The sequence below is a fragment of the Lytechinus variegatus genome, chromosome 1 (assembly GCF_018143015.1).
Source record: "Lytechinus variegatus isolate NC3 chromosome 1, Lvar_3.0, whole genome shotgun sequence".
Lineage (NCBI taxonomy): Eukaryota > Metazoa > Echinodermata > Echinoidea > Temnopleuroida > Toxopneustidae > Lytechinus > Lytechinus variegatus.
Window position 1 is genome coordinate 60,292,845 of NC_054740.1, and position 18,033 is coordinate 60,310,877.

General features: G+C 36.6%; 1 long non-coding RNA gene across 1 annotated transcript in view; it reads left to right on the top strand.

The window, feature by feature from the left end:
• Positions 1–16,781, top strand: part of LOC121418615 — a 29,793-nt gene extending 13,012 nt beyond the window's left edge. The window contains exons 2-3 of the long non-coding RNA XR_005970486.1: positions 12,904–12,974; positions 16,231–16,781. This is a non-coding gene — a long non-coding RNA (uncharacterized LOC121418615). The remainder of the gene's footprint in view (positions 1–12,903; positions 12,975–16,230) is intronic.
• The last annotated feature ends 1,252 nt before the right edge of the window (positions 16,782–18,033 follow it).

Genomic DNA, 18,033 nt, shown 5'->3' on the forward strand with positions numbered 1-18,033 from the left:
CATTTAATTGCAAATTCTACCCATCCATGTATCTAGGAAATAAAGCAAGAGCGATAGATGCAGAGATTCCCTCTTACAGGTTATTGTTTTCCCCTAACTTCAGGTTGAACCTCACAATGGAGACTAAGCAATTTCGACGTATCTAATTGCCCTTCTCAAGAATCATTTACTTGATGGTGTTCTGGTATTGTCCATGACATTATCTCATATCGTGTCGGCAGTCATCAGCGTAAGCATCTCACACTCGCAACTGTTTCATCCTTACCGTGCTGATAATGTTCAGTTGGCCTAGAATCTGCCACAAAAGGTGCTCTTTAAATACATTGTAAAATTACGGTTTATTATCAAAACTTTTAGCACTTTTAGGAACATTTCTTGGTATCTCTCTATTGTTATAAAGAACCTTGAATATCATATTTGACAATTCATTAATGTTTTCAATTTTTTTGTATAATGTTTAATGCTTATCACAAAATATTTTATTATCTTCATGCAATATGGTGTAATTAGGTAGTATTCATTCTAGAAAATCACCTATCAGGGAATAATTTCTCTTTTATAGCATTTTTGGTCATAAGAGAAAAGCTCTCAACTAACATGACTAAGTAACAGTCCTATGTAAAAGTATGCTATATGCATAGCAGTCTTTCAACAATGTGGAGCGAATTGCGATGCGATACCAGGAAAATTATTCCCTGCCTATGAAATTGGTAATATTCATTTCCTACTATGTTCTGATAAATAAACATTTTTTTTTATTTTGCTTGATCTTTATTGAGATATAAACAAGAACCTAATAATGGGTGATCATAGGGATAACTATACCCCAGTTAAATCTAATGAAGATGTAAACATGGCAAACGTTTATGAAATCAGTTTGATAGAACAGGGATCTTGCATAGGATTTAGCTAAGCATTTCAATCTACTAGCTCGTGGAAGACATTCATTTGAAGTGCAAGCTAAAAACAACCTTGAGCTTAATTCCATTCCCATGCCACATAATATGAGTTAAGGACACCCCACTGCTTGCCCACAGTCACTCTGCCATTTGTCTGAAACTGAAACTTATTGTGTATGTGCTGCATACAGCCACCTATTTATACAATATAAATGTATATATATATCCAAATACCACAAATAAGACTGATTTCCATATAAAATAAAAGCCTCATATTGAAGTAGAAAAAGAGGTAAAATAGAAATAGAATATATTGATAAAGAAAATGAATACCCTTGCTCATTTCACCATCCTTTCAAATTAATAGACAGCATAAAGACTTTGCTGCAGTTTATGTTAATACAATTTGTGGACTATTTGGCTCGTCTATCCTGATTTTAGGTGCCCGAGTTTTAATTATACAATTATGGTCATTGAAACTCCATGAAAACATTATTTTTGTATCATAATGATGAAAATAGAATTCTACCTGCTTCGGGTCTTGAAATTTTTAACTTCTTTTTGCAAAGGCCTAGCAAAAAATAAATTGTGAACCCCCCCCCAAAAAAAACTAGGTAAGCAATAACTATGGATTTGCCACTCTCTATACAGGTACCCAATAGGATGTGAAAGCCAATGTAGTATGTTTGGATTTGATTCTGGAAACTTGCTATAGGCACTCAGTGTAGCTGCCAGAATGAGCTGCAAAAGGGGTTATATGTCTTCAAGTACTCCTCAGGGAGTGTGTGCACAGCCCATATTTCTAGATGACAGTAATTCTGTAATGCACTAGAACTGTCATTCGGATTAATTGCAAAATGAAAGCATTATTTGACCATACAAGTATTATATTATCATACTACAGTTATAATTATACTGGTATGGTACTTGAACTTCAGTTCATGACATGGTACCCCCCCCCAAAAAAAAAAAAGTGAAACACTTAATTAAAAAAATGTTGCAACTTGTTAGTTTCTTGTTCATGAATATTCTGTAAATAGGCACTTTTCACTTCAGAATAGAGTGACTGAGTCTGTAAGTTCTGTATTCTGAAGTTGGGTTTAATTAAAACCTTTGTCTAAAGTTGTAGTTAAACTATGGAAGCCAGTTGTGAATAATGTATCAGCTCATTTGACTCCCAAAACTTTAACTTCCTGGGAAGAATTAGTATGGTAGTTGTCTACTCTTCACCATTAAAGAATTAAGCATACAATTTAAACAATATTTTGACATGTTTGGCATCCCATAATTTAAGAACAGAGTTTAATAAGACCATGGTCTAAGTTAAACCTGACTTCAGAACACGGGCTGAAGAGTCTGCTGAAAAGTTCCTGTTGTGTTTATGTAAAAAAAAAGACATGTTGATGTTTAGCTGGTATCAGGATCAAGTTAGTCAGGGTTGGATTATGTTTGCTCTTCTCAGTAATGTGTGAAAACGGGGTGTGAAAGCTTGCATTCCTATGCAAAGAAGCGAAGAGGAATGAGGGTTCATGAAAATGAACTATACTCTCAAGGTTACACCTGCTGTGAAATGATAATTTCTCTTGCAAGATTTTTACAAATATTTTTAACAGTTACTAGGGAGTGCCAAAACTCATTTTCTGTTTACCACCATAATTGATTTCAAAAATCAGTCGCACTACATATACTTTCAAATAATCTACTACTGATTCATGTATGAGAACACCATTTCATTTGTGTATGCCGCAAATTGGCAGTTTTAAAAGGACACAAATGCCAGAAATGCCAAAATCCTATTTTAGTAATTTTGCCATTGAATAATTGACCCTGTATGCTTTTGAAATTCTGCACATCTTTGGTGAAGTTTAGTTTATATACTGAAAGTTGCACTAGAAATTGTTTCCATATTTTGAGAGAAAGACAGAAGAAGAGAAAGATAAAAAAGGATGGGAGAGAGAGGGGAGGGAATAGACCAGTTCGTAGTTACTTCATGGGCAATTTTGGTCAAATGACCTTTCATTTCTTTCATCATGATAGGCAGATTTCAAAGCAAGATATTACGTAAGCTTGCCTTACATAGCAGGATGAAGAAATTGAATAGACCAGGTGACTGGAATAGCACACCAATGAACACTAGTCTTAATGAAGGTATTGTTGCATTCCTACTTTGAATGCATATCATAGCATGTTGAACAATGTACTTGACAAACTGTGAAATACCAGTCGTTCGTGGAAGCATTGTTGTTTTTTGTGGATGTAAATGAAAACGACAATTCAAAAGAATATATGAATAATCAAGACATCAAAGTTGGTGCTTATCTCATTAGATTTTAAAGCACCATGTCACTTTAGTACAAATGACCTTCTTCTGATCATGCGTAGAATCTTTTGATCATGCGCAGAAAGGAACTACGAACTGGCTTATAGGTACAACAGAAGTAGGGTTTAGGTGTGTGAGATACAGTATATAGAGAAAGATCTCTGTTAGATCTGAATACCCTCAAAGGTAATAAGCACAGAGTGTAATGGCTTATTTGGGGAATTCATTACAATTATCCCTTATGAAACTAGTCAAGTTATGGACCATTTTTATCATTTTCAGTAATGGTAGTGATAGTACTGCTTATTGGATTAAGTCAGAAATATTCCTTCCTGGATTTCGATGCCATTGAAACAAGTATTCTGGTCTGTGGATGTCAGAGGTTTTTGAACACAACAAACAATGAAAAAAATAGGGATTTTGAATTTTCTCACAATTTAAAATGCTTTAGATTTGTCGTAATAGAATTGATTGAATTAAAAAGCGAAGTATTCGGAAGCAGTATTGGCACATAAAGACCTCACATCTCCTTGTTACAAAAGGAAAAGTCTGTAAATGCAGATTTTTGTTGCAAGCAGTAGCATATGTCGCATAGTTCACTTTCCATTTTGTCTGCTTGTTAACGGGAATGCAGTTGTCCTTGAAAATGAAATCCCACATTGATTTTTGAGCTTACAAAGTCTTCTGCCATACATTTAATTCTCATTTTAAATTTCATGGTCCACTCTCTGCATGTAGGCCTCTAGTATTTATAATTGTATTGTTGCAAGCATGAGGATTTTCTCCAAATGAGTTCAATTGCTGCAAAGACATGGTATTGTGATTTTCCATTTTGATAAATGTTAGGAATTTTCGAGATTATCCAACACAACTCAGTCATTGTCAAATTTTACAATAGAATTGATAGATAGATTTTATTATTGAAGGGTGCACCAAAGCATCAAATTGAAAATATTCATTTTTTATTTGAAGGTCATTTATTGCCTCAATCTTTTTTTGAATAATAATAATATAAAAAATTCAGTTGAATCAGGGAAAAAAATTATACAGGGCTCAAAATGTTTCAAAGAGTCCTGGGGCTCGTCTTACAAAGAGATGCGATTGATATCATTGATCCGATCAATTGCAACTATGGAAAGCCAGCAAAGTCAACGTATAAAATGCATGTTTGTTCAATAGATTTTCTAGATATGAATGTACATCCATGAATTCATTGATTTCTTGACAATTTGGTGTGTTCTCCTTTGTTTACAAAGGACACTTTGCAAATTTCCTGTATAAAAATTATAACACTGATGGATTTCCATTGAGTTTCGATTGATTGGATCAATCGTAACTCTTCGTAAGACCGGGCCCAGGTAATTTGAAAAGGAGCCATGAAGAATCACCTTTCATTGCCATGTTAAAGCAGTAAGTATTAAGCAGCTCTTGGAAAAAATTCTTGAGTTGAATGAATTGGAGTACTTGTGATTTGGGTCACTCGTACTTATACCTCGGTCACATTCGCTCTACGGCGACTGTACAGCAAGTCAAAAACAGCCATTTTAACACTTTTGTCATACTAGCTACAAGGTGGTTTGTATAAAAATGAATTAAACGGCTATTTTTTGACTCGTCATATGGCCGCCGTAGAGCAAATGTGACCGAGGTATTACCGATGGTGGAATTCTTTGTATTTTTCTTTCTTCATCAATCTCTACCCTTGTACCCAATCTTGTTTATAGAAGCATGTAACATCAGGTGGTTCTGGCAGTGGCTAGTTATGATAAGAGAGGTTACCTCAATTATCATTCCCGTGAATTCACCAACTTTCTACACTTCCTTGCCCTGGAGCCGCTGCCGCTGCCGCCACCACCACCGTCTCTTTCCCCCAGTCCCACTCACAAGGGATCATGTTTGGAATATAAATTTTGGATGCTTAAACCCGGTTGTTCTTTTTTGCATGGAAGGATAAAAGTGCAGCTGGTAAAGGTCAGTCGGTGCTAAATTTGAACCATCATCAGATAATGTGTGAGTGGGGGAAGAGAGTCAAGATGCTGCCAGCTCCTAAAAAGATGCCATTTTGGAAGGCAGGATACGCGGTACGTGATAAACCGCCTTTCGCCCCTTTTATGCATTTTCCCCTTGATCGAGTGAAGAAGGGGGAAATGGAATTTAGTGGAGCCCACGTCTGCAGTGGACATTCATGAAGGTATTGAATTCATCTCATTTCTGAATTGAGACCCAGTTCTTCTTGCTTCCATTATTTTCCTTTTTTTTCAAATGACTTCATCTTTGTCACAAAGTATATATAAAGTCATTTTCTAAGTAGCTTAAAGGTCAACTGTCCACCCCAGAAAATGTTTATTTGAATAAATATAGAGAAAAATCATCAGTCATCAATCTGCTTGTTTGCATACTGACCAGGATGTGCCTATAACTGTAATGTGAAATTAAGCAAAACTTTAACATGTCATGAATTTCTTATTTTATTCTTACTAATGATGTATAAATTAACAAATATTTAACATTGAAGGAATATGAATTAAATTGTATAGTAATATAATAAAAAGGAATTAGCAAAATAATAGCAGTAATTATAAACAATGATGTGTTTATATTACTGCTTTGTGCAAATTAGCAAAATCTGAAAATGTTATGAATTTTATTAAATCTTATCTGAATACTTTAACATTTTCAGTGTTATACTTGTTGGATTTTCTAAACATTTTGTTCCTGTGGACTTAATTTGACCTGTAAAGGACATCTTGTATGTTTGTGTTTACTTTGGAAAACACATACTTGCACTTGAAATCTCTGTTTTTCTAAATTGAATTTAACAATTTTTTTCTAATTCAAATAAGACATAAATCACAGTGAATTTTAGATTCAAGTGATTTTTTTATAGACTTTCCAGAAAGTTTGTTGCAAATGGAATCCTGTTAAAGTATTTAACCTTGAATGTTCATGAGTACACTATGTGCTTTTCTTGATCCTGTTTCCTGAACATAAATGTAAAACGGGATGCGCACTTGAGAAAAGGAAGGATAGAATGGACTCATCAAGTTAACATTACAATCCAAATGGGTTGTATATATAGACAGACCCTCTTCTCAATGATAATACGATCTACAGAGCACACTTCCTCTGCGATGGAAAGAGATATAAGCCCTATTCAGAGCTGCCAAGTAGTACTGATTTTCAGTATTTAGTACTGAAAAATGAGAAGAATACTGATAGTTTCATGTAAAATACTGATTTTTTAAGTTTCAGCTTTACATGTGGTCATATGGTATTCTTTGAAAATACTGATTTCCTCACCCAAATACTGATCTTTAGCTTTAAAAATACTGAAATTTTCTTTTTCTGGTTGGCAGCTCTGCCTATTTAGTTTGCCAAGTTTCTACCCATATTAGTCGGGACAATTATAATGCCTTTTCAGATTGGTAAATTGCCAATTCATCTACTGCCAACTATTACACTCACCACATTGTCTACTTTCATATAGACTAATGCCATTCCGTACATCAACATCTGGTCTAACAACCATTTGGTCCAATAACCATTGGGTCCAATCATCACTTCGTCTAATCACCAGTTCATCTATGACCATTACGTCTCATAACCAGCTGGTCTAATATCCATTTCATTTTCATCAATTTTTTACAATTAACACTTAATTAACACTTAGCCAGGTTTAATACCTTACCCTGGATTTTGGCACAGCTCATAAATATCGATGATTTTGGCACTCAACATGCATCCAATGTGAACTTTTGACTTCTGTGATTGCGCTAGTGTTTAGCCCTGCTTTTCCTTTGCCCAGTTTGGTTTCAGACTATAGCTCCTAGGGTGTGTTAAATGTCTGTTTCCAATTTTAAATGGAAACATAAATCATGATTGAAAACATGATTACTAAACATGGATATAATGAGAAACAAAGGGTGTCTTCAATGTCCTCCATTCCCAGTCGTAAAAGTAAACATCTTTTAGATCATGATATGGAGAAAAATTTAAACCTCAGAAAAGATGCGTTTGTAAACGCGATCGTCTGAAATTTTTATGACCTTCAGCATTGCCAATGCAACATTGAACATGATTTGAGTTTTAAGACATCTATAAATTGCTCTCACAGTTGAAGCCGCCACAAGCAGGTGCCGTAATTGACCTTGTGAAAAGAGTCAAACTGTGCACTAAAGCTGCGCTAAAGAAAGCGGGAAATTCAAACACGATCAATAAATAATCAGCTTTGTATTTTTGACTCGGGACAGCGCACCACTCATTTTGTTTGTGTTCGTGTTTTGTAATTGAGTTTTGTATCATGATTCATGTTGCTGTTTAACTTTGAAAATGGCATTGAACACATGCTTCGCACCACAACTGCCCGGTTAGCACTGCAGTAAACCGGCTAACCCTGCTTTGTAGCAAAGCCAGATACAGTGAAACCTGTCTATACATGTAGTTACCACCAAGGAAAACACAAATTGTGTTTATACATAGGTGGCTGCTATAGACAAGTTCCACACAATCTGCCTCCATGGGAATTGGTTTTAGTGGTCACTATAGGCAGGTGGCTGCTACATAGAGGTGGCCACTAACACAGGATTTATTGTTGTATGGTATTATTCACTGTGCCAGCCCACTTTGGTAGAATGTAGTCTGAAACCGAAATGAGCTAAACTTAATCCCAGGAAAATTGGTAGGGCTAAGACCACTGAGCCACCGTGTCCAGTAAACTCTACTGTGGATTTTCTCTAAACTCTACTATGTTCAGTTTGATATGAGAGCTATACATAGGGCAATAAATGAAAAGGTTACAAAAGAAATCAGGCTGCATTTGAAAGCAAGTATAATAATGTAGAAAAAGAGAGAGCTGCCAGTAGCAGTTTGTGCAGGAAATTTGAGAGAAATGAATAAAATCTGCCTCCTCTATCTTTGTTGGGTTAAAGAAAAAAAATCCCAGGCCATTTTCATAGCGTTCTTCAGTATTCATCAACATTCAAATTCATACCCCAAATGTCAATTCCGAATCGATCAATTTCATCTTCCCTGGCGGTGTTTTTGCGGTATTGCCACAATTCAGCGCAAGCATAATACCCAATGGGGGACAAAGATTTCGGGGGGAAGCTATAACCTTTGGCTTAATGTGGAGTTAACCTTTCATATTTAAATCATTTTCAGAGCTGATTTGATAAAGATCGATCATTTGGGATTCAAAAAGACAATCGGAGGATACCTTGAAGGGGATCGAGGGTTGGAAGTGTCTTCTAAGATTACATTATATGTTGCCACACATTCTCTGCAAACAAAGAGCAGTATAAATAGTGCCCATATTCAATTTTCACATTAAGGCATAGTTCGCATGAAGTAGGGCACCATCATCATCATCCATGAAAGTAGTGTTTTTTTTATAACTCCACTTTCACAATGTACACTGATAATATATAACATTGGAAAGATGCAGTATATATAAATTAAAAACCGACTTGCAAAATTTAAAATCTATATCATTTATTTTTTGTTTTGGCTCTTCAGTGCTCCGTCGCTTCTCCGCAGACAGTATGCATTGAACCCTGGAGACAGCCACCCCAGATAAACCAAAACAACATCACTGGAGTCTCTATTATGTGGGTTGAAAGAAAAACAATATTACTCCAATTTGATGAAGCCAAAGTGATGAGAAGATTTTTCAATAATTTTTCAATTTATTCAACGTCATTTTCAATAAGTACAGATAATGGCAGCCGTGGCTGAGTATGAAGGAACCGATTGTGTATCCTGCATGTAGGAGTCATTTATGCACAGATATTTTGTTTACAAGAAGTATGTCATGCTTTCTGTGAAAAAAGCTTATATTCCCTGAAAAAAATATTGTAAATTGTAATTTGTTGAAACACAAAAAATCAGTAATGGATTATAAACATGCACTATTATAAAGTTTTGACACTTAAATTTGAATGCTGGATTATTGTCATATTATTTGAATGAAAAACACACATTGAGATTCAAACAAAATAAATCCAGTTTACTTGTTGTTATTTTGCCTGCATAGCAGAGCCCCGGGGGGGGGGGGGGCACTCAGTATATAATGCATAGTGGGTATGTGCCGCGGAGGGGACCCCCATTTTCACACTCAGATTTCCGTTCCAAGGCATAGCAATTTTGTCTTTTTGAGAAAAAGAACGAATAAAGCCGCTCCAAAGCATAGCATTTTCTTCCTATTGAGAAAAAAGAAGAAAGAAATCCGCTCCAAAGCTTCGCATATTTTCCGTTACGCCGTTGCGTCCGCATTGATCTGCTACATTAAGCTGCATTTTTGGTGAAAAGCGGCCGCAGAGCGCTGTCTAACCATCGCCTCTGCGCTAGCGCACCCGGCGCCCATGCCGCCGTGCTAGCTGCATGCACGTTCCATAGGGATGCATACGCACTAACTCACAGGCGACCCGTTCCAAGGACCCTCGTTTTCACAAACATTTGTAGTTCCGAATCTCTTTCCGAGGACCCTCCTTTTTACAATAAGCCCACTCCGAGGCCCCCGTTTTTTTGTCTCTCCCGCGGCACACCCCACCACTTTTTTGGTCGAGTGCCAATATCATAACAGATATGCTTTTCACACTGCATTTCCTTAACCCCATACTATCCCTAACCCCGGACTATCCTTAACCCCATACTATCATTTTTTCGATTCACACTTGTCTTTCTTAACCCCATACTATCTGCTCAACCGTGGTTAATGCCTTAACCCCAGACTATCCCTCAGCTCATGAATATTGATGATTTTACCATATAGAACGTGATTAATGTGCAATTCGACTTCTGTCATTGGCTAATGCTTAGCCCAACTTTCCTTAGCCCAGTTTCGTTTTCACACTGCATCTCTTAGCACCGCAATAGTGGTGCTAGCACCACAATAAGGGCCAGATAGTACTGTACTATTTACTGTGCTAGCCCACTTTGCTAAAACGTAGTGTGAAAGCTAAGCTTAACACCGGGAAATTGGTGGGGCTAAGACCCCCCCCTTAGCCCCACCAATTTCCTGGGGTTTCTTCCCTATGTGAACTCTTGAGATTGTGAGTATGACCTTTGTCAAGAGTGCATGCTAGTGAAACAGAGGGTCATGTGTTCAAATCCCAGCCATAACGTAATTTCCCTCAGCAAGGAATTATTCATCCACAGTGTGCTGCGCTCGACCCAGGTGAGGTAAGTGGGTACCGGCAGGAAGTACTTCCTCAAAAAGCTGTGTGCACCGAAAAGGTAGCCTAACTTAGCCGGGTAATAATAATAGCAGGGCCTGCTGGGAGAACAGTTTTCGGAAATGAAGTGGCTACCCTGGGTAAATACACCATTATCATTATAATCATAATCAAGGTTACCATGGTAGTTGCCATAATGGCAAAGTTACAACAGTTGTAACTCTTTATGAAATGGCCCCCGAGCGTGTCAAGACCAATTGGGCAGGCAGAGGAAGATGTTGGCACATCCTTCATGACCACCATACAGAGCTGGTTGCCCTGCTACCAACATTTATACATTGGATACATTGACAATTTGTAGAGAAGAAAACCAAACTAGCTTAACAAGGACAACGTAATATGAATGTATGCTTGGATTTGGTAATGTTTACTCAAACAACAGTAATCTTTTCAAAGTCGATGTAGAGAATGTTTCATGAAAATTAACATTTTTGTATTGCCTACATTTCATGACCTTTATAACAACAATGCATTGTGATCAAAATCAAATTTGGAATTTCTCATTCTGTATGCTTGTCTCTCTTTGGGGCTCGGTGTTGTTATTGCAGATGAGCCATCGTGTTACCATAGGGCAGAGGATTACGTCTGTCTACATTTAAATCATTTTCTGCTCAGCCTAATCTTATAAATCTTGCTTTGGGTTTCAAAGCATGACCCGAAGGTGCACAGTTGACCTCTACATGGTTAAAATGATTTAAGTGTTTTCTAGTGTGTACATTTCAGTTTACATTGAAGATCAGTACCAGCAACACAGAATCGTTACAATAATGATAATATATAAATTCATAGAGCGCAGAAAATATTCCATAAAGTATACTACTGTGCTTTATAAGACTCCTATTAAAAATGCTTGTTTTTAATTAAATAGATGTGTTTTGAGCTTTGATTTAAAGTTGTTTACAAACTTTCTTAACTTCCAGGGGTAAGTTATTCCAGAGCTTGGGGGCTAAACGAGCAAATGCTTGATCACCTAGTGTTACTTTTGTTTTGAAGGATGGAATCTGTAAAAACAGAGGATCCGTTGAACTGCGCAAATTGCGACCATGATTACTGGTTTTATACCTCAATAATTCTGTAGCCAGGAGCTTGACCAAGAAGTGCTTTGTAGGGGAGAGTGGGGCTAATCCGCCCCTGGGGCAAGTCCGCCCACCACTTGATTTTCCACTTTGCCGTGACTGGATGTAGGTTTTGTTGATGGTGTAATGTTAACCTGTCCAAGGTAGCAACATATCTTGGCGAGAGGTCATCGGCTTGGAATTCCAGAAAATTACGGCCATTCATCCATTTCGAGGCCATTTTGTAAGAAAACAAATTTGTCTTATTTCTTGTATTTTTATAGACACTCATGAGTGCAGTTATAATATTTTGTTGTTGAAAGGTGTGATATTTGCTTACTGAAATATGCTTCAAAATGTGTTGTACATTTTGCAAAAAACGAGAAAAGAACATGGCTCCTGGGGAGGCTACTTCACTCCTTTTGCAACGGGGCAGGTCCACCCCACTTTTATCTACATATAGACCAAAAGGCCTACAAAAATATCCTTATAAACCTGACATGTCATGCAAGTATGTCGGTATATGTGCTAAATCATAACTTTTCATAGATTATCAAACTAGAATTGTCGTTGATCCAATATGAAAAAAAATTTGGTGTCTTTGAACACATCATTTTTATTCATATAATAATAATACATAAGATTTATATAGCACACTCCATCTTGATTAGATGCTCAAGGCGCTTCAGAGCAGAACAACACAAACTATTTACATATGCATGTAATACATGTCTGAACAATAAGTCAATGTCTATCAAAAAACAGTTTTATACAGGTAAGTTTTCAGGTTGCCTTTGAAGGTGGTCGCTGAAGTCTGGGTCTTCAAACTGTGTGGGAGAGAATTCCACAGGCTAGGTCCTGCATGAGCAAAGGCCCTCTCCCCGCATGATTTCTTAGCAACTGGAATATATCATGGTTTTTCCCTAACCAGCGAACTTGCCCCAGGGTGTGGCAGGTTAGATATTACCTAGACCTTTATACATCCTTAAGCATGACCTTCCTTGATAAAGAAGAGTGAAAAAATGGGGCGGACCCGCCACGCTCTTCCCTATACCATAAGTAAGATTTTGAATGCTATCAGAGCACAGTAGGCCAAGTCACATCTAGTGGATTCTGATGTCCAAGATGTAAATGTAAATAATGTGAGAAGGCATCGCTGTGACAATACTGGTTGTAACAGAGCCTCTGCTAGCACATTTTTAGCACTATCAACGTTTCTATTTGGCTGGTACTTGTGGAAAATTGCTTGATATAGACAAACGAATATAACACTCAGCCTAGTGGACCCACCCCTCCATTTTGACATTGATAAAATAGAAGCATTCATTAAATGAATATGTGAGATGTGTTACAAAATTCATGATGCATATATCCTCATATCTGTTTTTCTCTTTCAGTGCTTTCTATATCATGCTTGTATCACAACTCAAAGAACTTTAAGTACTGACCTGACTTTACAACCATAATTGTAAGTATATTTTCTGTGTGAGTGTGTTAATACCTGAATAATAATTCCTACATAATTATGATGTAGGAGTGATAGACATAATCATGTGATTTGTCACATGTTTTGTGAGCAGATGCAATGTTTTCCAATATGTTTTTGTTTATGTTTATTGTTGATATTCTATTTTTGCCTTTAAATTCAGTGTCCATATTCTACTCTCCTTGCTTTTTTACTTCATTTTTATTTAATTTTATCGCTTGTTATCTTCTAAGTGTGCTGTAGAAAAAGACAAGTTACTATATATATGTATCATCAGTGTTTCTACTGCAAATGATATTTCCAGATTTCCTGGACATCTGGGTCATTTCGAAGTAAATTTCTGGAAATGAAAAACATCAGGATAACTTGAGAATCCAAATATTGAAATTACACCATAATTGAATGGCATTCATTCTTAGATAAATTCCTTTGTCTTACAATAAATAAATAAAACACAATTCTTGAGAATTATCAAGAAACAATTACTCTTGACGTCCGCAGACCTTTCCCTGCTGTTACTGACCAGATGCAGCTGATATTGATCAAAATGCATTGAAAGGAACAGTTGTTTTATATTGACTTTCTCAGTGGATTGTGCCAAAAAGCAAGAGAAATATCAAATGCCATGGGTGAAATGCTATATATTGGATCATGTACCTACTATTGGAATAGATGCATTCTTAGTTTCAAATATTACTAGGCAGTCTGATTGGCATCTTTAATGATTATATTAATCCTATCTTCCTTTTCCTGTTATCAAGAAAACATAAAATTTCCTAGTAAATAGAGAGGCTTTAATAGGAGGAAATTATAATTTGTAAACAAATTTTCAGCATTATACTATTTGCTGAAGATCGCATGTTCAATCTGTAATGAAAATCATAAGTCAGAAAAAATTGGAACCAGTGGGATTTGAGCCTGCCATCTACTAAGTCACTGCCCGGAAAGCAGTAGATGGCTGGTTAGAATTTGTTCTGATTTATGATTTTCATTACAGATCAAACATGCGATCTTAAACACATAGGAGTAATGCCAAAAATTTGTTTACAAATAAAATTTCTTGGCGTAAAATGTTATCTCTTATCCCTTTATCTGGCAAAAATTTGTATTTTATTATGTTTTATTTATCATGTTTCATTTATTGTATCATTATTATTATTACTATTATTATTTTCATACATACATAAATATATATATTAGGGGCTACTATCTAAATCTGCCACATTGGACAAGCTTGCTCATCACAGTGAATCGTTACTTTTTGGGGCTCCCTTTTTAATTATCCGGGGCTGTCTTAAGTATTTTGGGGGCAAAGTTGCCCTAGGCCCATGTATGCTTTTTCCCTGTCCCTTTACCCTTCTAGAGCCCATCAGGTGGTAACAGTTTAGATCAGCCTTAATCTCAAACTTACAAGCACTTCACATAACTCTAACCCTAACCCTTGCCTTCCCATTCTAACAATGACAGAAGCAAAGATGGCATGTAGGTCACAAAGCTCAGTAGTTTGTCTGAGGGTCAATACCTTACTGCTGTTCCTGTTCTTTGAAGAGGTTGGATGTCATGGTTTTCCAGCTGCCTCTATCCAGTGCTATCTTGCAGCGTTGTTTATCTTTATGCCTGTCATCTCTTCAACATTTCTGAGCCAGCTTTTCCTTTTAAGTCCCTTTCCTCTGAGGGTCAATAATTGGTCATATCTGACCACAGAAGAAAGGAGGAGAGAATATACAAATGTGTTCTGTATCAACAAGTAGGCCTATGCGTCACATGACTATAAAGTCAATTTCTTTAATTTCAACCTGACACCACAGGTGCAGAGTTTTGATCTCTGCTCCATAATGACCACGTCTACTCACAGAATGTGCCATACCAGTACCCCACTGTAACTGTTATCAACTGGTACATTTCAAAGTATTTTAAAGACTTACCCCTTTTTTGAAGGGTGGGGAACAAGGTCAATCAAAAGTGACAGCATTTCATAACATAATGTGGACTATCGAATGGAATTTTATCATTAACTTCCATTGACTAAGGTCCTCTTTGCCGAGAAACTGAGGTTGGACTTTTCAAAGTCTGCGCCCTTTGAAGTATGCATCAACTCACCTGTACAACTGTCAGCACCGCGTAATAGGATTCATCTGAATTCTTCATCATAATACCTGCTACCAATGAGAATTCCAGACTGTTTCTCATTGCTAAATTGAATAAAGATGTCTGGGCCCGTGCTCTGTCTTTAGATATGTGTAGATGTGCTCACCTGCCATTTTTGTGTTCTAGTTTCTCAAGGAGATTATGGTTACCAGGGCTCTCTCCTGTCGCCCCAATCGTTCAAAATTCAATCCCGTGGTGGAGCATAGTCACTGAAGGGTTGTAGAAATTTGTCGTAATTTTTATTCATTCTGTGTCTTAAAAGAGACAAACTTTACTCAGAAATGGCATCAGCTTTAACGTCATCCTTTTCAGTTTTTTTCAGCCCTAGCCGAGTTTATCTGACTCGTAGTGACTCAATTCTCAGTTAATGTCCAATAGAGTAGAAAATTGTGTTCATTAGACTCAAGAGTCGACTCCGAGGTAACATCCAGGCCGAGTCATATTTGACTTCAGAGAAATAAGATATGAAGAAATTGAGAAATGTCTTGTGTGGAAATTTTTTACTTGATTGATTGCATTGCTCCAATTTCCTTGCTTTTGTGGATTCAGGGTTGATCTGTACAAGGTATCATGTGCCTGCTTTGATGGAGATCTGTAGCAGAACTTTATGTTTGTTTAGACCCAGATGTACCCCTTTGATTTAATCGTTGATCCTGTGCGTCAAATAATTGATCGGAGCCACAGCTGTGCTAAGTCCTAGAAATTTTATCACTAAAAGGGTGCAGGCAAAATATTTAATTGCTTATATCTTGTAAGATATCACTTATAAACACAGTCAGAAGATGGCCAAAAGGAAGGACCCCATGGTCAAAGACCATTACATTGACTTTGCAGTCTGTTGTGAATTATTTGATACCAAAATGTTTCTCAATGTGGACTATGTAAAAAACCTTACAAATTTGGAATAATTAAGTAAGATATGATTTCAAGATAAAAAATCAATATAAAGATTGGCTCATTTGGAAGTACTGAAATGATCATTGTTCAGAAACATTATTAACTATACTGTTGGTGTATACTAAATTTTATTTTTTAGTAAAAATCAGTTTTACCCCTTTCCCCCAATGTTGTTTTTGTTATTTCCATCCAGATGGAATGCATACGAAATGGACATGTGGCTCGGGTTATCTGTAAACACATTTATTTCTACCCTCTTAGCCTGATTTCAAAAACAGGTCGCAGCTCCAGACGAGATGTGTTGGCATAATGCTAGACGTATGATGCATCAAAATACTCTGCAGCTGCCTGTTTTTTATATCTCCTACGTGATTATCAAGGTCTGTCTGCATGGTGGGATATGCTTTCTAGTCATTTAAGTTTCTTCGTATTTGGTATCCTGTTTGAAAAAAAAGACCTTGCTGATAGATTATTTTGTTTCTAGTCTAAGAATTGAAACGGATGAAAAAGCTCAATAATTATGCAGGCCTATAAATATCATATTTGATAATGCCTCAATCTTGCAGTGTATTCATTTGCTACTAAGAAAGGTCGTAAAGTTTACGTTTTTTATCAGTTTTATAAAATGAGACTCTTATCAGTGGTAGATGTGAATGTGTTGTTCTTTTTTTTGTGATTTTCACTTATACCTTTTATATGCTAGTGAAAATTTTCAATATCACAGAGAAATTCCAAATTAATATGTCTAAACAGATGTTCTAATATGATTTTCTTTCATATGCAATGTATTTTGCCCCAAGTCCCAGTGACATACATGTAGCATACGCACCTCAAAAATTTCCAGCTCAAAGTGGTCTTTGCACATTTTCCTTTTCTTCAAACATTTTTTTTGTAAGTTGTGATGTTGAATATGTCTAATAGTATTAATCCATTTTGCACATCTCTCTCTATTCCTAAGGAGGATTAGGATCAGGATTTAAATAAAAAACCCTCTTTTTACTTGTGGGCCGTTTCATAAAGCTGTTCGTAAGTTAAGAGTGACTACTGGTGATCATTTCTTGTGGTGAATGATATGCACATTAATCGTTTGTTAGTGGTTATTTAGCATGTAAGAAAGGTTCACCTGTCGCTCTTAAAGTCACTCTTAACTTACAAATAGCTTTATGAAACACCCACCAGGGCTCCGTAACACAAAGGTTTGCGATGAATTGCAAGTATGAAAGAACCACACCGATTGGTTCCCGGTCAGTATTTTAAACAGAGTGCGCGTGCAACGACGATCTTGATTGGTCATTGGTATTTAGCGATTGATTGCAAACCTTTGTGTTACGGAGCCCAGAACTGATGTGATTTGTACACCTACTGTATAAGCTTCACACATCGGCATACATGTACCGGTAAGCAATTATTTTTCATCTCCCTTCCCCATGAGGAGTTCACCCTTTAATACAAAAGTTATTGTGTAAAGTGTGGAAAGAGAAAAACTCCTCAGTTTTCTTATACCTTGAAAGATTCCTATCCAGTATAATTTTGTATTCCACTGTCAATGTATTCTATAGTGAAAAGTACATTTTGAAAGATAGTATCTGGAGAATCATTGTTCACTGCACATGACTTATAGGTTTACTAGTTTTCCAAGAATATGATTTTGTAGATCAATTCTCACTAGGATGAATACCTTGCTCATGTAATTAAGAAAATGAAATTCCAACCACTTGAAAGATAACCCACATTTCTACTGTGCAATTCTTTGACCGTAGAAAGTATTCTTCGCATTCTTCATTTCATTCAAACCCCTTCCCCCCAATGGATGGCCACTGCCTTTAAGACCGAGTTCGCTGATCACCGCTCCAAATTCCTGAGCGTGTTACGTATTCAGCATCAGTAATCATCATGTTCAATGTAAATCCATTTTGAAGTTGAACTTAACGACGTTTGATTCGATCCCATTGAGGTATTTGATGCGGAATGAATGTAGACTTTCTGGCAAGGAATC